The following is a 22,349-nucleotide window of genomic DNA, read 5'->3' on the forward strand; positions in this document are numbered from 1 at the left end:
TTTCTAACAATCCTTCATTAGTTTTCTGCTCGACCCAGCTAATTCAATTCTTCTCCACGCCCACATTTCCAAAGATTGTAGTCCTTTTTCGTGATAGAATTTATGTTGAAGCTCACACTTAGCTCACATCCTCTTGAACTCAATCCAATTTTTAATTTGGATAAAGTAAAGTTATTAAGATCATACAATATATTTTTCTTATTAGCTTGCTTATCTGTTCTTTAATGTCCTTGCAACCTAAGAATCACAAATTTCAGTACAAAATATAATTTTATTATTTTGTATTTAAATGTAGCTCCATCATAAATATAAGTGGATAACACAAAAATAGATTGGGACTTTTATTCGTAAAATAATTCTGTTACGTTTCCTATTTACTTGTTCAGATTACATTCATGTGTTTCTTTAAGTATTTAATTCAGTACTAATATAGTGATTAACGAGTTAAAAAACTAGAATTATCTAAGGATTATAATTGTTGTAAATGTTACTACCAAGAAAGCACGACATCTGGACGCCACAAAACATAAAGTAATATAGTATAAGAGGTTTCAGCTGCTCTTCCCGCTGAAACTGTGTATACTGTGACGCCGCCACTCAAGAAAGTTGGGTACTACGAACTACTTAAAGTAAGAACGAATGAAATCATTCAGAGCGCGTAAGTCTAATAGAATTAGCCAATGATACACGTTAGCAAACGATGCAGTTAGTTACAACTCTAGCCGGTAGTGTGGACGAGTCACTTTTGTTGCATTGTGGGAACGATTCGAATTTCCATTAGGACTATAGGGAGCGGTTCATCAGAGTAATCAGTGCCATTAATTTCTACAAGACAGTGTTGCCAGATCTACTGAATTTGCAGGAGATCTCCTGCTTTTTCTACGTTCTACTGATCTACTGCGAAAGAAAATGAAAAGTAAACAATCTCCTGCTTTTTCCTTACTTGGAGAAGTTAAAGAAATATATTATTATTAATATTAAATTTTCAATGTTTCCTTATATAAAAAGACGAAATTTCTCTGTTATAATACACAAAGCTCTATACATCATATAGTTATAGAGCTTTACTGCATATAATATAAATCCAAAGAATACAACTGTACGTCATCTTCTATATGCATTATGGTTAGCGTTTTTATGACTTTCTGGAAGATTTACAAGTAGGCCTAAGTGTTGTTTAGATTGGCACTTGGGTTGGAAGGGTGGCTTAGATCGTTTCTCCACGATCGTCAGCAAGAAATCGTCTTACGCTACGATCACGTTTGAGTGCACAACACAGCTACGTTATCGCTACGTGCATGAAAAGACATTTTCCCACTCCACTTTGATCTTTCACTACGTTTTACTTCACACATGTGTGTATCAAATAATATTAATATAAATCGGGACTTTTCCCTTTCATTTGCTCAACGTAGTTCATCGGAAATGAATTCTGGACTGCTTGTTTTGACTACTGCCCCCTTAATAATGACAAATTTGATTGCCGCCCGGATTTACATTCAAACGCCACCACTGTATGTGTCTACTGCTTTCTCCTGTTTTTTGTCTTCGAATCTCCTGCTTTTCTAACTGGCTGGTCTGGCAACACTGCTACAAGAAGAAAAATACTTTTGAACTTCAACTGAAATAAAATGTTGAAATTATAAATTCAGAACAAATAGTTTAAATAAAATAAATAAATTTTGTTTCATGAATACTGTTACTGCTGAGGTATAAAATATAAGAAATTATGATTTCGATTATATGAAATAACAGTATTTGAAAGGATAATTCAGTATAAACCTTCGTGTAGGTTTCCTTTTGGCGCACCACTCGAAATAATTGTTGAAAATTTAGAATTATTTCACTAAATTCCTTCTTATTATTTCCTAAATGATTTGCGACATGAAAATATCTTATGGCAAGGTTAAAATTCAAGGTGGTCATGATAAGCAATTCTTGAAAAATTACAAATCTTTTACGATTTGCATTTAAATATGGCGTTCGGTTATATGCATAAAAACTACAATGCAAAAAACTCAAAACAATCTGTGCTAGGTTGCTAGTAAAAGCATGAATGCTATCTAACCGAGTTAGGGCAAGGCGAAGTTGGGGGCCCGAGCGTTAGCGACGGGGTGCGTCGGAAGGGAGCAGGCACGTCTGCGAAGGTGGGTATACGCATAAGCGAGAGTGGTGGAAACAAGAGGTTTTAGCAATGATACGAGTTTCAATAGCATTTGTCATTGATGCATACTAGTAGTACTCCACTTGTAAACATAAAATACAGCTTCTGTACACTTTGCAGAAGTACACCGCGAATGAAAAGTAGTCTCTACTATATTCATCTTTCATATGCACCCACTTGTCTGTCGTAAAGCACTTGTAATGATTTTACACTTATAAACATAAAATACAGAAGTATTACCTTGTATTTAATTCTATCGTTTGCAGAAATTTATTCTTTATAAATATGTCTTGTCATGCAAAGCATTGAATTTTTCCTGTAAATCTTCCAAAATGTGGTGCGCACAAAAGTAAACCAGCACCTAAACCTTCATACAGGTACAGTAATCCTTTTGAAGTAGCATTTATTATTGCTATTGAAAAAATATTGGTTTGGAAAAGCTGTTTTAAATTCAGAACCTTGTATCAAATAGCAGTCAGATACTGCTCTCAATGAAATAATCTAAATCTATGAATAAAGTATAAATTCTAGCATTATAAATAGGCCTATTCCAATAAGTTGATACCATGAATGCTAAGCTGATCGATATTTTGTAATAAACAAGGATATGTCATGCTTCGATAACATAGTATCAAATAACATGAATTATGTAACCATTTGCTTTGTGGTCGATTCCATAATTATCCAACTAGTACAAATACTGTGCATACTATACCTGTACACCTACATATACATATCAAGTTTAAAGCATCGACGTAATATATGCGTACAAGCAAATTGTCATGATAAAATAACGGAATTAATAGTCACATGAAAAATAGTTGAAATATAGAAAATACAAAATAAATAAGAAAAGCAATGTAAGAGTAAGAATAATATTAACATAAAGAAGAAATAAATACTTACTTAAGTATTTATGTTAAATAAGTACACACACACACGCCTAGGCCTATATATATAGGCCTAGGCGTGCGTGTGTGTACTTATTTAACATAAATACTTAAAATAAGTATTTATTTCTTCTTTATATATATATATATATATATATATATATATATAATCTTTAAATATGATTTGTTATTCCAAGAATATTTTCGATCTTCTTCAGTTACCTTCTATCAGGGGCGGATCCAGAGGGGACGATTGCCCCCTCAGAAGAGGTAACTTTCTTATTTTATATATAAATAAAACTCATACCAGAGTTTGGAGCTCTTAAAAGTAGCTCTAAGTAGCAGTATTACAACCCACTGGCCCCCCAGAAGTCCGTCGTGGATCCGCCCCTGCCTTCTATTCAAACTGGAAGTGGTTTAAATTAGGAATCCACTTCCAATATTTCTCGCCATTAAACAAAATTGGTAATAGATAACGACAAGCGGTTTTCTGCACTCGATTCAGAGTCTCAAAAGAGCATATCATTGTAACTCAAAACACTCTATCAAAACTGAAAGTGGTTTAATTTTACTATTACTTCCAGTTACAACACTGATTTTCATAAAACTAAAACAATAAGAGATATCGAGATGCAATTTTTTGCAGTTTCATTCAGCGTATTAAGAATAGATTATGTCCTGTCTCCTTTAATCCTGTATTCAAACCGGAAGTGCTTAAGATTTGCCATTTCTGGTTTCAAAATGTATCTCAAGATAATAAAATGGTATTAGATACGTGATAAACGATTTTCTGCAAACGATTTAGAGTCTCCAAAGAATGTAACTTCACAACCCACAACGTTCTACCAAAACCGGAAACGGTTGAAATTTACTACTACTTACAGTTTCAATACAAATTTTAGCAGAGCAAAATCAATTTAACTTCCCAAGAGTAGCTATGTTCTATCGCCTAACTCTCTATTGAATCAGGAAGTGGTTCAAAGTAATGATTTCTAGTTTCAACTTTTACCACCTTAGAAAAAAGTGGTAATAGATAGCGACAAACGGTTTTCTGCAATCGTTTTAGAATCTCAGGAGTACATTTAATAACAAACCGCAACACTTTACCAAAAGATGAAGTAATTTAAATTTACTACTACTTCTGATGTTAATACTGTTAGCCGTAGAGCAAAAATGGTAACAGATTTCGAGGTGCAGTTTGATTGAGATCGATTTAGCTTTCCAAGAATAGATTTTATCTCCTTCTTTATCCATCTATTCAATCCAAAAGTAGTTCAAATTAACGATTTCTGGTTTCAACGTTTATTGCCATACTATAAGAAAAACAATAAGGTATAGCGAGTAATGACTTTCTTGTATGGATTCCGCGACCGAGAAATAGGTCCTACCTTTGATTTTAACAATTTTTGCGACCAGTAGTTTTACAGGTGCTTAATGAAGGATATAAGGTTTTGATTAAGCGGCGTCGTCAAATAGAAAATGGGAATGTTACTTAAATGATAGCTGTTACTACTGGGAACGGACTATGTGCCGTTAAGATTACGTAAACGAATAGAGAGAGATTATAGATTATTTGGAGAGAGATGGTTGGAGAATGGTGCGGGAAGAAAAGATTTTAGAAATTACAGTACTTGTGGAATTTCATTGCCTTTACTGGGCTTTTTATTGTCCTTTATACTGGCTGGAACCGAAGAAAATCCAGTTTGGCGACAGAACTTAAAAATTTGAACAAATTTGCCTAATAATGGCAGGTGTTCAGATGCACGACGTTGCTCGATGGTTGAAAGCAGTGCCAACGGGCTCTTAGCGAGAACTGCTGTCTTGTTTAGAAAGTTATATTTGGTGACTAGCTAGCTGCTTGGCTAGAACCTTTTGGTGGACTGAGACAATTATACCAAAGTCTCCTAGCAGACTGTTCGTTTGCAATGGATCTTCCCGGCCAACTCCAACTATTTTACAATCCCCCTTTTTCCGGATAGCCCTGGGTTTATACAGATGAGTTTCTCCGACTTGTTGAATTCGAGGTGAAGTTTGTGTTTACAGATACTTACGTAAAAAGATTAGCTTACTAGGGAAAAGGATTTTTTTTAGCATTTTGTTATATAAATTATACATTGACAAAATTTATTACATAACATAAACAAACTTTAAACCCTGCAAAAAATGCATTAGAATACGGAAGGCCACATTATTTAAATTTTTAGACACATGAATTTATTATTATGATTTAACTTTCAGTGTTTGTTATTAAGAGTTCCGTCAAAATAGCTTTATGTAACTAAAAGGGAAAAGGGAAAAAACACAACTGACTCCAACAATTATGAGTTTTTTTAAATAAAAGACACAGGATTTTAGTTTCCAATCGATTGATAGATTGATTATCAATATCTATTAGTGAATAACAATCACTGGTCTCTTCACAGTAGTTATAGATGTATTACTTCAAGTTTGAGTACTGAATTCCCAAGTTTGGAAGTCTAGTGTAGTTTCACAAACACCGTGAAACGAAACCCAATTTTTATTATTTAAATTTCAAGTCATTCATTTCACCTGATACCAAATACGTATAGTTTGTTAGATACTGTACCGTCTCAAACTTTTTTTTTCGCATTAGTAAAAAAAAAAAAAAAAATACGAATTTTCATTATCGTTAGTTATCTATTTCTTTGTTGCTTTATCTCTTCCCTTTCTCTTTCTCTCTGTTTCTCTTTCTTTCTTCCGTTCTTTTCCATGTCATTAATTTTTATGTTACTTTTTTTTTTCTCCAGCCGTATTGACTTGAATGCGGATAAAGCATCAACGATTAATTAAAAAGTTTTTTCCCAACCACACTTTCTTCTGATTCAAAAACATTAATATCAGTCAAGGGATTAGTTTTTTCCTTTCACTTTTTTTTTTTTTTTTTTTTTTTTTTTTTTTTTTACAAATTTTGTTGTATTTTTTTCTCTCTCTGTGCTGTCTGAAGTTCTTATATTATTCCTTCCAGTAAAAATGTTAGATTGCTGATGAAGGAGCAAGACGTTATTTTATAAAGTATTTTTTTTAAAGAAAATGGAACTAGTCACTAAGAACAAGAAAAAAAGAAGGAATTTAATTTACTTTAACTGGACCCAAAACTTCATTAAAATATTTTGATCTTGATTTTTTTTCGGACAGAGAAGGAAAAAAAAGGAAATAAATCCTGATAGAAATCTGTTTCTTTTCCTCTTTTGCTATCAAGTTAAATCCTTTTATTATTATTATTACTATTTCTAGCTCTAGATCTTGGATTAGCTAGGCAGAAGTAAATAATATTACTGGTTTTCTTTTTTTTTTACTTCAAAGAGAACTCTCTCTTTCTACCTTCACACTCATTTCTTTTTGGAGTTACTTAGATAAACCTTGTTAACCTTAGAGAACGTAATTATATTAAATTTCCTGCGGAAATTGATCGAAAGCTTTCTAACTTCGTCAGTAATTGAGCTTCAAGTAAGAAATTTAAAGAGAAAAAATGTATAGAAAGTAGAAATATGAACTCTGGTATTATTTCTTTGCTCTTACTGATATAGGAAGTCATATGGTCTTCAGTCAAAAAAGTTGAATTTATATTTGGTTAGTAGAAGTGGCGGTTCTGGAGGGAAGTCATGTCGAAAAAATAGCGATTTTAATGTTACGGAGTAAGAGGAGAAAATTTACCTAAGAAACTAATTTATGTTTACAAGAATTTTGTAATTCTTAATTCGTAATTTTGTAATTTGTAAAAAGAAATTGTACTATCGTCAATTGTCGCCACTGCATGGGTACACGTTTTCTGACTCTATTCCTATTGAGTTTTGCCTCTGCTTCGTTAATTAGAATATTATTGCTAAATTTGATGTTTATATGAAGTGGTCATAAAGAAATTTTCTTTCGTGACAGACAGGAATAATCTATTCTTCATATTTAGTTGTGCGAGCATAGTAAGCAATTCGAGACCTTACGAAAAAATGCATGAAACTTGATAAAGGAAGCGAATGACAAACACAACTGACAAAAGGATAGTAACCTCTTGTAGAACGTATCTAATACAGGATAACCCGCCACTGACCTGGTTCTCTTGGGAAGTGACCCTACGAGTTGTTGTAGGTATGCCATATGGATTCTCATGGACTCGCTTATAACAGATGGCGTAGTTCCAGCAAAGTACAAAGACGCATATTTCTGCGTTTTACTCGGTGCTCCAAATATTCCCGCAGATTTTCAGCATGATCTTAATAACATGTCTTTGTAAGCCAGTGGGTAAAATAAAGTGCCAGAATGTTCGCCAAATCATGTACAAGTTCTTTGACCCTGTGAACATGTCACTTGTTCTAGTCACTGTATAAGATGGGAGTGTTCATATCCACATTCACATTAGAAATGTAAGTGAAACGGCAACAACTGATCACTGAGAATATCCAAATATATATATGATGGTTTATGTTCATATTCACCTGTATGACTAGACCCAATTCATGAAGCACACCCGCTACATGCTGCCACCGAAATGATTCATTTTGCTTTCGGTGAACTTAATGCCTTGTGTTCTTGGAATATAGACAAATTGTAATTTATCGGTCCATATTACATCAGCCTATTACATATACCAATTGAAGACACACTACAGTGAGAAGTGATCTTTTTCTTGGTGCTCAACTCCAAAATCTTCATTGTGTAATGTTTCTTGGCAATGTAATTTCGGAAATTGGTTGGGATGGACCTGCATTTACGAACTGCAACAATTTCTGTCAGTTTCAAAAGAACTTTACTTCATCAAACGCGAAACTCGTTGGCAGTCCCCCTGAGTTTGTGACCACAGTTCTGATTATGTTCTGCGTTCATATGCATGTTAGATCATCTCTTGTAGACTCATTGAAACGTCTGCATTGATATATAAACAAATCGGGCAGCTTTATTTTCTGTGCCCATAGACACGCCCAAACACAATGAGCCCCTTTTATTGCTATTTTGCCACATCTTTGCTTCTAATCATCTTGACAAGCTGTTTCCATAAAACCGATTGCCACGCGGAACACAGTTTATATGGTAGTCATGCGTCTGCTGTGGTGGATAAATTAAGAACTACTACAGTGAATTGCAATCTACAACGATTAAAACTGATCATTATTAGTTCTAGAATTTGTGGCTATGTTGTTATCCTAAGTTAAAGTCCAAGTGAATAACAATCGAAGCATTAGAGAATCTTGAGAAAACTCACAGGCGTGGTATTGTAGACCATAAATTTACATGACCTCACGACCGGCCTTAGAAATGCGGGGCCTAATTGGAAACCATCTTGGTTTCACTTAAGTCTCCAACCATCTTGCCATTTGTTGTTTGTACCTGATAAGTCGAGAGTATATTACACACTATTGGCCCAATTGCGAGCCATCAGTCAAGTCGGTTGAAGCTCGGCCCTGAATGAACTGGGTTCAAAGCAGTGGTACCATGCATGCCTGCTCCGTGCATCTCATAAGATATTACAATAAAAATTGTTAAATTAAATGAAGACAATATGGTAAAGTAAAATTCACGGCAGCATCACTCAAGATGCCGCAAATTTGCAAGAACTTTTATTAACACCATCTGCTGTTAGCAATCTTTTATAGTCAGTTTCGGCTGTAGCATTGTTTGAGAGGTGGATATTATAGATTACTGAACATTGGCTCTAGTTTATGTTAAGTGACAAATCCCAATTTTTTCCAGTAATAACCATAATACTTTGGCTTAGTTGCAGAGTGCTCACCTCTGATGCGATGGTCACTTGTTAGGTCATAAGCCATGTGAGTTCATGGTACACAACCCCGTGTTAAAGGGAGCGACAAATGACATTTAAGATATTGATTTAATGTCCGAAGGAAAAGATACTTATCCACCTTTATTCGTCTATTCAATCGAAATTTATAGACGTTTATGACTTTTGGTTTCAGTGCTGATCGTAATACAGTAAAAAACGATAATATATAGCGAGGAGGGGATGTTTATATGAATTCATTACCACAAGAACAGGTTCTATATTCTCTCTTAGTCCCCTAGCTTTCAAAGTCGATAATTATAGAACAAAATAGATAATATATAATGAGAAGTGGTTTCTTGAAATTGACTTAGCGTGCCGAGAATCAGTGCGCGACTTCTGTGTAATATCTAGATATGTATGTGTCATTGTCAAATATCCAAGCAAAAATTGTATCAAACATCATGAATTCCTGGGAAACCCAAACTTTGGGGTAGCCCAGACTCCCTCGGCTTCTCCATAATAGGCGTCTGTGTCCCGAGGATCAAAATCTGCACAGTTTGGAAATCCAGCATAATTTTACAATGTGGAACTCAACTTATTATTTTCTCTGCTTCCACTTTAACAGTCAATTATCCAACATTATGATTTGCCTTAAAAAAAAACTCCTGTCATATACTGACATGTTTCCGTGGATTGCCCTTTCCGTACTTTTAACAGATTGCTTACATTGCATCTAGAAAAGTTCACTTCTGAACATGTTTGGAGTACATTCATGGAGTTTGTTATCTATAAATATAAAGTGACGTAGTAGTTGTAATAATTATAGAAACCGTTATTTATGAAGTAGACTATATCACCACAGTGATTTCAGAGGTAAGTATTATGCTCAACTGAGTAGTTATATTGTTGAACTGGTTTCCTTAATAAAACTGCTCGTTTTTCCGTAACAAACTGTTAGTAAGGTGTTTGCGTCATTATTTATAATACATGCACTTGTGATGGTTGCCTGCAATATAACTTTGAAGCAACTTGGCCCCCACCACTTTGGCCATTTTTAAAAAAAGAAATCAGAATGTTATTCTCTGTACAATACTGAAGTGTACTCCGACTGGTAAAATTTTTGGGAAGTTTTTGATAAAATGACTCGTAGAATATGCATATCTAGTGCATTTTGTTGGTGGCTTACACCTCACGATCTTAGAATAAGAGCAGCTTGTATTTTGCTCTATAATAACCTGTCTCCTTTAAAACCATTCCCTGGTTCCCATAACCTTTCTGGTACCTGCCATGTCAGCATCAATTTTCTATTACCTTCTCTCGCAGTTTTCTCCCTACATCGTATCCGCCCCCGCTTCTCCTCTTTCTCTCTCTCTCTTCCTATGTTATATACATGTATGTGTTTGTGTGTGTGTATGTGTGCGAGTGTCGATTCTACTTTCCGAGTGGAGCATACAGTAGATAGATTCCAAGGAATGTAGGTCATCATATTGCATTAACGAGGAAATCGGTTACCGGTGCTTGGTCAAAGGATCAGCAATCAAATTATATTTACAGGAAACATAAAATCATTCGTTGGTTAACGTTTTCCTTGTTGTAGAGAATTTACATAATGACAAGAATGTCGAAAAAAGAAGTTGTTCAAAGTAAAACTTTCAATCGATTTCATGTATTATAATACACGAACATATTCCTATTGTTTCCGTGAGTAATTTCATCGCTTGACTCAGGCAATTCGTATTAATTATTAAACCACAAAATATTTAGATTTAGGTAGATTTGTTGTTGGTGCTACAGTAGTTATTTTTAAAACAGGAATTTAGTTCCCGAATGATTTATTGGTGCGATGTGTCGAAGATATTGAGTATGAAAAAGGTAACTTTCTTGTTTTTTTTTTCATTGTTTGTAATTATATCAAACATGACTGAAATAAACAGAAAATAACAATTCTCACTCATTTTTAGAAGTTTCTTAACTGAACTACAATTACACAAATACACACACACACACACGAAAAAAAAAGTTCTGTGCAGCATGCCCCAGGGTACGGATTCGATGTATTTTGTTATACAGAATCCAAATGTCGAAACCCCAAGACCGATCGTGTCAATTTTGTTTTATGGACGAAAAACTTAACGTGCTGTGTCTTACGTACCAAAATTGGCTGAAGCTTTTTGCCCAAATAATCAAATAGACACAGTCGCTCGTCTTGGGGTTTCGAAATTAGGATTCTCTGAAAAAAATCCAATTCATACCGTGGTGGGTTCGGTACACAAAATTTTATTTGTATGTGTGGCTGTGTTATCGTTAATTCAATCCTAGAAATGGCAAACTATCAATGAGTTGTTGTTATTTGATAAATTAATAAATAGTCTGTATATAAATAAACAAAACCTCAATGTATTACCCAAATTCATTAGCAACGATATTTGATATTCAGAAATTAAGTAAATCTGTGATATGGATAACTACCATAAAAGTTACAGTTACCTGAGAAAATATTAACGAATTTATTCCATGAATGGAGTCAGCTGAGATACGTTTTGCTAGTTATCTATTGCAGATAAACAAAATTCAGAAACTCGCTTTTTTCAAGAGTTTATCTTGTGGAAATTGTACCGTTAAAGTCGTCGTTTTACGTTAAGTTGATAACGGATTGTTTCTATTAAGAAACTCGAGACCTTTTGTGGCTAAGCGATTGCCGTGCGTGTCTTTGACATAGGAGATCCGGTCTTTGACTCTCAACGGGAGCTCATATGGTTTGAATCTCACGTTAAGCTGTAGATTCACGTCTCATATAGTATCGCTGCTGAAAAAGACGCTAAACACAAAAATCAAATCAAATTAAATTAAACCACCAACAAACTCTGTCGAAATAATCGCTCTACCTATCTTAGAAAAACATCAGAATTCAAAAATTTGTTTTTGTTCAAGAGTTACGGTATTGTGCGGACTAGCGAACAGAATAATGGACTAACAACACTGTCTTCCAAGTAACACTTACGTGATCCTAATCAAATTGAAATAGGAATAATTATTTTGAGGCCACTTATGTTAATAATGAAACGGTTGGAAGACACAGAATAAAAGTTGAAGAATTATGGAACAAAGCATTTTCAAATAATCATTTTCTATATAATATTTTATGCGAGTATTGATCGAAAGTTCTCCAACTTCAACCGAAACTAATCTTTACATTAAGAGAGAGAGAGAAAATATAGATAATAGGATATTAAATATCTCTCAATTATTATCTATTACTGCGATAATACTTGCGTATGACTGAGAAATTGCCGTCCTTTCTACAATTATGTGTTATTCTTTCCTCCTTACACTTTATTATTGATTCCTTTAAAATCTTGAACAGTTGGTTCTGTTCTACGTTATCAAACACTTTCTTCAAGTCCGCAAATAATGTTACTTAAGTTGTTTTTCCACTCAAATTCTGGTTGGTAGGACTTGTATTTAGCCTCCCTTTAAGTAAAGAGTCTACCTGAAACGTGGACTTACAGCTTAACGTAGGTTCTGTACCATATGAGCTTCCGCCGGAAATCGATCCCGGGTTTATCACGCCAATTGCTCGTGCACTAAGCACATAGCTATGAAGGAGCTCGATATTTTTCTTCTATCAAATATGTTAATGTAAGTATTGTTTCCCACATTTATTTTAATTATTCTGAAACCAAAATGTTCGTCTGATCTGGAGTCTTCTTCCTTCGCTTACAATCTCCTATATCATATTATTCTCTTCAATAACTTGGAAGCATGCTTCAAGAAAAGTATCGTTTTTTACATATCGAAATATGTATCTGTTTCCTGTAAACAAGGAATGCCGAGCATCCAGGCATTTCGTAACGGCACGCCGCTACTGAATCATCATTTACTTTCTTGGATCTCAGTTAACGCGTAACGGGTTTGTGCAATTTAATCTTCTTCTAAATGACAATTAGAAAATTTTTGGCAAAAAAAGTAACTAAATTCAAAGCCCCGAACTTTGGTGGTGGAAACAAAAGATCTGTAGCCCATAATATTTAATATAGAACTAAGTTTATTAAGTTCTACCTCCACGCAAAGTTTGATAAAAGATCAGATGAATTTCATGCATCACATAGCGATTTTTAATACTTTTTGTTCAAAAATTTGACGAAATCCAAATCCCAACATTGATTGCCTAAACTCAGTAGCCAAAGTTCAGCACAGAATAATTTTTCATATTCGTACTGAGCTCGCAAAGACTACCACGATCGTAAGGCTGGTCAAGACCAGGTCAATATATTGACCGTATACTGAGAAAAATCCTTTATCCGGACAGCGGTATATTGTACAAATACACAGAATCCATATGTTTACTACAAAAATCTGTATTCTGCATATGTTATCCATATGCTACATACTTACTGCCTTCTTTCCACTTAGATGTTACATCATGCCTCTGTAGAATGTCTGATATCTTCAATCTTCCATATATTACGCACTATATATATATATATATATATATATATATATATATATATATATATATATATATATATATATATAACGTCAACTATATGTTAAATACGTTTTTCTGTATGTGAGATCTTTAGCGCCTAGCAATATACAGTTCCTTCTTTCATACGGAAAGTACGTAAAGATGGAATATTTATACGAAAAGTATTATAAAACATAACGTTTTCACTTATACATTTCCTGCAAAATGTTACATTTAGTCGTACGTTAAGTCCTAAAAACTACAGAATTTACGCATGTAACTTGCGTTTTTATGTACACCACATACGTGTTTATTCTTTGTGCGCGTACAAAGAATACTACTCTTTATGATATTTTCTCCGTTTTAGAAAAATCAAATAAAGAACAATTAAAGAAACTTCCCAAAAAATAGTCTGTCAACAACTCATACTCTGCTTCTTTAATTTTTCTATAAATTTAAACGTCTTTTGATTGCTTCTTTTATCGTAGTCATTACTATAACATGTACTAGAAGTGCAAGAAAAGGATTTTTTTAAAAAAAATCTTACCCCAGCAGGTGTTACTTGGCCACCACTTGGCTCTAAATGCTTTCCAGATCACTTTGCACTCCATCTGCAGTATTGGAAACGTTGTTACTGCAGGCAGTTATCTCTTTCTCTCATTCAACCTAACGCGCACTTCAGCTTCCTCTGTTCAAAGCGCTAAGTCCCTTATTACATATGCAATGAAGGTTTTCTCTGCTGCAGTACGAGGTTGCATATTTTCTTCATTTGCAAAATCCCCGGGAGCTGGTTAAAAAAAAAAAAATCACCCCGACCTTGTCTTTGTAGTGTCTGCTTGTACGTTCAAATGGGTTTTCATTCGACATGTAAAGGGTGGGAGGCAAATAATTAGCTTTTTGCGAAATTAAAACTAGAAGATTTATATATTTTTTTTCAAACAATTTTGTTACAACTGGTTTTTTTTTTTAATTACAACTCATAGAAGAGTTATGTTTAGTTATTCTCTTCGTTATGAGTCCACAGTAGATAAACAGTTATATTGCGCATTGACACACGTCGTTTTCGAAAGAAAGGATTAGTTACTCGCATAATACAAAACCTTCATTTGCCATACAAGATTTTATATTGACTCGTAGATATTATTTGATTCCATACAGGGATTAATATGTTAACATAAAATGTTTGTGATAAAAATAACCATTTTCTCATATTTGAAAAAAGAAACATATTTGTGCATATATGAATTGACAAGGAATATTTAGGACAATTTTCCGCGCAGTATTTTATTACTTTCTTAAAAGGAAAAAATAATAAAATTTGTGGAAAGTGTGTTTTACATTCAAGTAAAGCTGGATTAATCCATATGGAGGCCCGGGGCTAGAAAAAAATATGTGGCCTCTGTTCACTTCACCTAATTTATTTCTGTGAAAGTATAGTAGGAAAGTTATGTGAACATGTTTAATATTTTTGCACATATTTTATTTTATGATTGTTGTTTGTATGATTCGTTTTAGACAACCAGTTCAGATTTTGATCAGAGTGGAGGCCCGGGGCTACAGCTCCTCTAAGCCTCCCTTAATCTGACCCCGCATGCAACATCAATCTTATATTTCCCAATAAGGTAAAATGGGTTTTCTTCACAATACTATCTGACAGAGAGCATCTATCAATACGTCTGTCAATCTGCGTCTATCAATACTAGAATAGAGAAAAATATAAACAAAATTAAAGAAAAAGAGAAGAAACAGATATATATTTCCAAATTTGATGAAAATTGTTTCTTATAATAGTGCAATTGAGAGAAATAAAGATGTAAATACTTGTTAGCCCAGAGTATGAACAATATTACTAGTTTTTTTTTATGTGAAAGCTGCATCTTTCCTTCTTCTGAATTAGCCTTCCCACTCTGCACTTTAAAATTCGAAAGTAAGTCTTTAGTTTAGCGTCTCATGATTATACCCTTTAGGTTAACGGAGATGGATTATTTTAGAAACTGAATTGGTGGGATGAAAATATAGGAGAACTCCGAAAAAAACTCACAAACATGTTGTTGTCCACCATAAACTTGTATGATTTGGAATCAAATCAGGAACCACCGTATTCACTTCTCACTTTCTCGTATGTGTACTATCATGTGTTTCATTAAGAAATAATTTGTTTTTCAAACAGAAGGAAACAAATCATAGATTGAGAATACAATATTTCGGTAGTAGTTTATGCACTATGGTATATATGTATTCTACCCATAATTCATTTGTCTACTATGAACATAGATCTCTCGATTCCAGCTGCTTGCCCTTAGCCCTTACTATTACTAAATGTCATTCTCTCCAAATGCACCCAGTCCATAATACTCCACAACATTACTCCAGAACACATGTGCACTTATGTTATACATGACGTTAATGTAGCTTCACAAGAAACATGGGTAATGTCTGGGTGCGATTTAATAGCAACTGTGCATTACGAGATATATATATATATATATATGGTTGTTATAATTGATTGCCAAGGTTTCAATATTGTTTTGTAGACAGAGTAACAATCGCATAGCATAATTCATAGAGAAAAGAAAAGATTTCTTTCTCTCGGATGTTATCCAATTATTCCGGATTTAGTCAGTAGGGACAGACTTTACATGATGGCAGGAAACATAATAGAAGAGACTTTTATGTGCTTTAATTTCTTGAGAGTGTCTATTTATTCCATTGTTCAAAGATAATTATGATATTTTACTGTGTACAGGAAATGTATACTGTCTGATAACTTCATTAGCAAGTAGTATGCATGTTTCAGGAAACAAGACTTTTTATTCAAAGAAAAGAACGCTAGTCATTCTTATTGACAGAAGAATAGATGAATCCGGTAAAAAGAGTCCCCAAATGAATTATAGAAAACCACATTGAAGACTGCGGAACACAACGCGAATGTCGTATTCAGCAATTGAGCGAGAACACTAATGAATTTATACTGAAATTAATTATAACCTCACCAATCTCCATTTTCACCTGGAAGTTACTTCATTTATAAAAAAGCGTTTACTAACCGATGAAGGTCACGATGAACAAAAGTTGACCATTTCTAGATCTAACCAAATGAGATTTTTTTTTTCTGTGTGATTATACTAGGAATGAAGTTTTGTCACTTTTCCTCTGTAAGTATCCCAGGAGAAACCACCCAGGTTCGATCTCTGGTGAGAGGGATTTTTCTCGTTCTACCAACCTCATTCCAATATAGCTGTGAGGTTCACCGAGCGTCTTTAAATTAGGTACCTGGGGCAACCTGCGGAAGCAAAGGACATTGGGAATGCTGCTCCGACTATATCATCTTCGTGAGTGCCACAGCTAAGAAAAAGAATGTAGCCTTTTCCTTCATACACACAGTACTTGGGGCTTCATGGATTGTCTTAAAAGGGAGGACAACCTTTACTTTTTCTATCCTCTTAGAGAAACCATTATTGATCGCATCATCCCTGTCACACAATGAAAAAATTTAATATGAAATGAATTATCGTCTTGGTATTGGAATGAATAAAGTGTTGTTATTGAACATTTGTAAATGAACTTTCCCACAAAATGGAATCATAATTGTCGTCATACCTCTTTCATTTCTTCTGCTTGTGACAGTGCTACAAACGCCTTGAATTGTGTATTAAAGTAGTTTTCATTTTGAACAATGTGGGCTCGCGTTACATGGTTGCTAACGCTCTTGTCTCTGATGGGAGAGTTGTCGGATTCGATTCCCAGCGGGACACTCAGTCGAAAAGGTATAAAAGCTCTTTCAGACCAAGTATCCTGATTGTGATTTTTCTGAGTTTTCCTTATTCATACCAGGTAAATACCGGCGTGGTACCTAGCTTAAATGTCGCAGGCCTTTCTTCCGCTTCCTTACTTCCTTCCCCATTTTTCCGCATAGTGTGCTCGCCGAGAGACATAATCCCTCAAACGTGATGGGCTTAAAGCGTAGGTACCGGTATTGCCCATAAATATGTATAAATAAATAAATAGCAATCATTTGGGAGTACAAATACAATTAAATGACTTTTTAAACATAAAATACGTAGCTGAACAATTAATATGTATGGTTATGGGTTCAATTTCCAGTGGGAAATAACATTTTCTAAATTGATACAGTATCGTTATGCAGTGAGATAAGTATTTAAAATAAGAAGTAAGGAACTCTGGTCTAGGAAGCAGCGGCGCAAATCTGTTTTCAACATTAGGGGGAGGGACGGGTAAGATCGTCCCCATAATTTTTTTTCTAAAGCGATGTTCAAAATGTTTATGAAGTTGAAAAACGTTGCTGTGTAGGATCGGGGAAGCAGAGTTGTCTTCAACATTGGGAGGCGGGTAGATTTGACGCTTATTCTGAGAGGACGCAAATTTCATTTCAGTTTTCTTTGTGGCAATCGGACACAAATCATCACATTTCTCCCGAAAAAGCACATTTCAAATCAGATTGCTGGAGGGAGAGTCCCCCAGTTAAAAGATTGGAGGGGACATGTCCATCTCATCCTCCTTGGATTTGCGCCAGTACTAGGAAGTTAACAATAACGGTGTTGAGAACCAATATGGTAGTACTACTCACCCAAAGAATCGACTGTCTGGTTGGACACAGATCTTCATACTGTAATGTGAGAGAATTATGTTATGGATTTACATAATTATTTTCAGCTTTCTAAATGCATTGTTAATGTATTTTTAACCATAGTTATTAGCGAAAATAAATTAATGTGTGGTTAAATATTGTAATTTCTTATTTTCTTACAGGGCCATTTTGTACCGGACAGGACGCCGAGTATTCAGTGCTGTGCTGAGTAACTGTAAGTTAAAATACTTAACCAGTTTTTGTAAAGTCAAAAGTATTGAAGTTTTCAATTGTTTAGAAGGGGAGACTTGCTATTAGAATTTACACAAAAAATCACTTTTTTTAAACTATTTTAAGATCCTTAAACCATACTATGGTCGAGGTTATTCATGGAGTTTTTAATTACATTTCTGCAACTTCTATTACAAAAATGTATGCTATCGATTACATAACTATTTTATCAGGCCTTATTTCTGCATTATCAAACTAAATACAACACACTGAGCAAGGCTGTGTGGTAAAAATATATAATAACACAAACACGTAACAGTTTCAACACACTAACTGTGTTTTCATCAAACTTACAATCCTTTTAGCTACTTAGGAGTTGGTCACCTCTCATATAGGTACTTCTCGGAGACCAACTTCTAATTAGGTTCCATCCCTTGATTAAAAAGTAACTCTTGTATGTTTCCATTTTTATATGATCAGCTTCACATTTGTCCAACTAAAAATATACCTTTGTGCTCGATACACTCTTGTCCTTTTGTCCTTTAATTGTTTTGTTTATGTTCCCTTATTCGTTTATTCTTTCTTTTCTCTCCCAGTCTTTATTCATAGTAAATCCTCCATTTCAATTCATCACTTTGTCTTCTGCCACCATGATTTTCCTTGCTTCTTTTCATTTTCTCACCATAGTTCTGTTCTCTAGCTCTTTCCCACCCTATCCTGTGGTTTGTTTCTCTCTAATACTTCTATATATTGTTTCCTTTTTCAATCTTTTTCAGCCATCCTTGTGCTGTTTTATCCATTTCAAATGTACTGTTTGAATGTCAAGTGTTGTAAGTCAAAACAAATGGAAAAAAGTACTAATCCCTTCATTCACTTGCATAGATGGACACAGTTTTAAAAAGATTTTTATGAATAGCGAATTATAAGATAATAAACTACATAGTTATAATTTTGGTTGCCAACAGAACAAAAATATGAGTTGTTCATGAGATGTTGAACTCTAATATTTATTTCTTGGACAACTTCAATTTTGGACTTAGACCACTTGGCATCTAAATGACCCATATGAGAACACATACACTCTTCCTATCTTTACTTCCAAATCAAGGTCATGCTAGTTTTCAAAAGATTGTAGTCCTTGGCTCGAAAAACATCTATATCTTTATACATACTAACAGTACTTTAATAAAGCTTGCTAAATATAAACTCCTAAGACTCCTAATATTATTCGAGAATATTTCGTGGAGGTACTATCATCTGAAGCCCCATTATAAGTGTCAAAAATATGAAACATCTTTGTCGAGAAAGTTTCGAGAAATCACAAAATTTTCCATTCGTGACAAATGTGTGTAATGTCACTCATCTAAAACTCAATATTACGTATGAACTATGAAATTTGAGGAAGTAGCGAACATGCAGAAACTTTCTAAGTGGAAATCTATATTTTAGTTCAAAAATCCCTTGATAAAATATGTATGTAATAAAATTTAAGATAGGCTAAAAAGAAATATCAATGAATAATAATACTTTTAGTTCATCACTCCAACGAGATAAGGATACATGTCATTTTTTAAAAATGTTTCTCTACGTTTGAAGTATCAGCGATATTTCTGCTGTAAATAAATTTCTATAGCTTTAATAAAACTTTAATCGTCATTCATGACGATATTTGCTGTTATTGAATATTCATCAACGCATAGTAGATTTTCATTTTCTAATCTTGAAAAGTATTATATTGTATTGCCAGTTAACTAGTTATACATATATATTTATCACTACTTTTCAGTGAATAACACGTTACTCTCAAATTATTTATTTCTTTGAGGAAGGAGATACTACAGGAGTAAATATAAAGAACTTGTGAGTTTACTATTTTTTTTCTCGTTAGTTCATTTTAAAAGCTCCGTTATAGTGTTGGTAAACTGGAATCAAAATTCAGTCTTAGGTAGATTCATCATTATGCACATTATTTCTACATTGTACCGTTGATGTGGTGCAGTTCGATTGGCTTGATCTGAGTTGAAGATCCCCTTTTAGCACCCACCTTACATTAGATACACGAGATGTCCGCTACTATAATAATATACTTGGTTGGCTGATTTAGAATTTAACATTCCTTGCAATTACCAAGGCCATATGAGAAGTATACCTACAGAAACATAAGCTTCTAATGGAAATTAAACTCATGTCTCCAAGCGCCAATGGACTACCGAGCATTTGAAGGTTTAAAGCCTCAACGGAGTTTAGTATAATATTATTATTACGCTTAATGATATCAAATCTCACTTTTATCATCATTCTTGTATGTGTTGTCAGAGGTCATTGGTCGAAAATTTAAAAGAACTCTTGCTAATGTCATTGTTAAAAGTGGCCACTCTTGGATAAATTTCTAATTGCGCTCTTTGTAGTGATTTGGGGTCCCTGAATCCAATTGAACTATTTCTTAACGCATTGAGTTACGAGGAAAAATGGCCTCAATATGGGAAATTTTATCTACTGTCCATGCCAGTGGTATAGAAGTCCCTACGCTTGGATAAGGTTCTAATTTTATTTTTTTCTAAAACTTTGAGGACACTGAATTTAATGAAACTATTTCTAAGCATATCCGTCAGTTGAGTCACGACTAAAATTATTTTAAAAAGTTGGGATAGGCTATTTGAACTACCACTTGTACCAATGGTAAAAATATCTACGCTTGGATCCATTTTTAACTAAACTTTTCTTGTTTACAAATTTGAGGCCGCTAAATTCAATAGGACTATTTATAAACATACCCGTCCACAGGGCACAAAAAGAATGAGGTCATAGTTGAAATATTTATACTTGTATTGGAACTTTGAGGTCATTTATCTCGTGACTCTATCGACGAGTATATTTTAAAATGTTTCAATGGATTCAACGTCCTCAAATTACTTATATAGAAAGTGCAATTACATTTTTATCTAAGTATGGGCACTTTCTACCAGTGCTATTAGCGATAATTCTTTACATACTTCTATGATCATCAGTTAACCTATTCTTCTCAAAGCAACATATATCCTCTTGTATATAATGCATCGATTATTATCCTTTTTCTACCCCCTCATTTATCTTCCACACTTTCTATCGTATTCCTAGGAATGCAAGTTTCTACTGAAACATATCCTGACTAGCTTTTTCATTTATTAATTATTTCAAATATGATATTTTACAATTCTGTTGCTAATGCTTCTCTCTTTAGTTTTCTGTCTAAGCCACGTGTCTCCATTCTTCTTTATATCAATATTTCATAGACCTCTAGTGGTATTTCATAAGTATATGCAGGGTGTTTCAAAACAAGACCGACAACGTTTGGGAGGTGATACCTGACACCAAGATAAGACTAAAAGTATAGATTAACCTGGGTGCTGAAATCCGTCATTTCGGAGTTATAGGCTGTCGAAAGCATGAAAAGTGAACTTTAAAGGTCCGTAGCTTAGGAACTAATATGTGCGCTATCCAAAAATGCATGTTTCAGAATCCTGCGAAACTCACAAAACAACTTTTATAGAGGGAGTTTGGCTCGGGCATATAATTTGAAGTACTCACCAACTACCTCTATAAAAATTGTTTCGGAACTACTGCAGGGTTCTGAAACATAAATATTTCAATAGGGCACATACTAGTTCCTAAGTGAAATCTTGCTCCTGCTACAGTAGGTCCCGTAGTATTGAGCTTGGACCTTTAAACGTCCTTGTTTTTAAAGTCTGGAGTCATAGGTCAAATTCATTAAAAATAAAGATACGAAAACTGGAAAGAGTGGATAGTTGTTGGAAATAGTTTTTTTCATCGAAAATGATGGATGTTTTTTCAATTACACTATCTGTGTTGGCTCCACACTAGTAAGACAGCTTAGTTAAATGAAACAACATTGTTTCCCGTGCATCAGGCTGTTCAATCAGAACTTTACGCGAAACCTAAGGCACGCGAAAATTACACGGTAAACATGAACATTGTTGTGTGAGAGAACTTAGGGTACCTCGAATACGTTCCTCAACAATGATGTTTTGTTGGTATGGTGAGGGTCCAAGGGAACTTGTTGTACGTTTCACCTCGTTCCAATCATCTTTGGATTTCTCATTATTTTCTCTAATCATGGAAATTACATACAGTATAATCTACGTAGTTATGTGTAACCTACGTTGTGATGCAAAGATTCATTATGTTTCTCATCACTGAACGAAGTTCCTTTATTTCGCTGCCCGTGCTTCAAAGTTTACGTATAACTTGTTCTCATATAATTAATATACTTACAT

General features: G+C 34.2%; 1 protein-coding gene across 2 annotated transcripts in view; it reads left to right on the forward strand.

Moving 5' to 3' along the window:
- LOC145668440 (thrombospondin type-1 domain-containing protein 7B-like) overlaps positions 1–22,349 on the forward strand; it is a 1,268,628-nt gene that overhangs the window by 458,409 nt on the left and 787,870 nt on the right. For both annotated transcript variants that reach the window (XM_081736305.1, XM_081736304.1), the window contains exon 3: positions 18,027–18,079. The gene's annotated coding sequence lies outside the window, so the exon portion shown is untranslated. The remainder of the gene's footprint in view (positions 1–18,026; positions 18,080–22,349) is intronic.

Source organism: Thermobia domestica, chromosome 13 (assembly GCF_964235325.1).
Source record: "Thermobia domestica chromosome 13, izTheDome1.hap1.1, whole genome shotgun sequence".
Lineage (NCBI taxonomy): Eukaryota > Metazoa > Arthropoda > Insecta > Zygentoma > Lepismatidae > Thermobia > Thermobia domestica.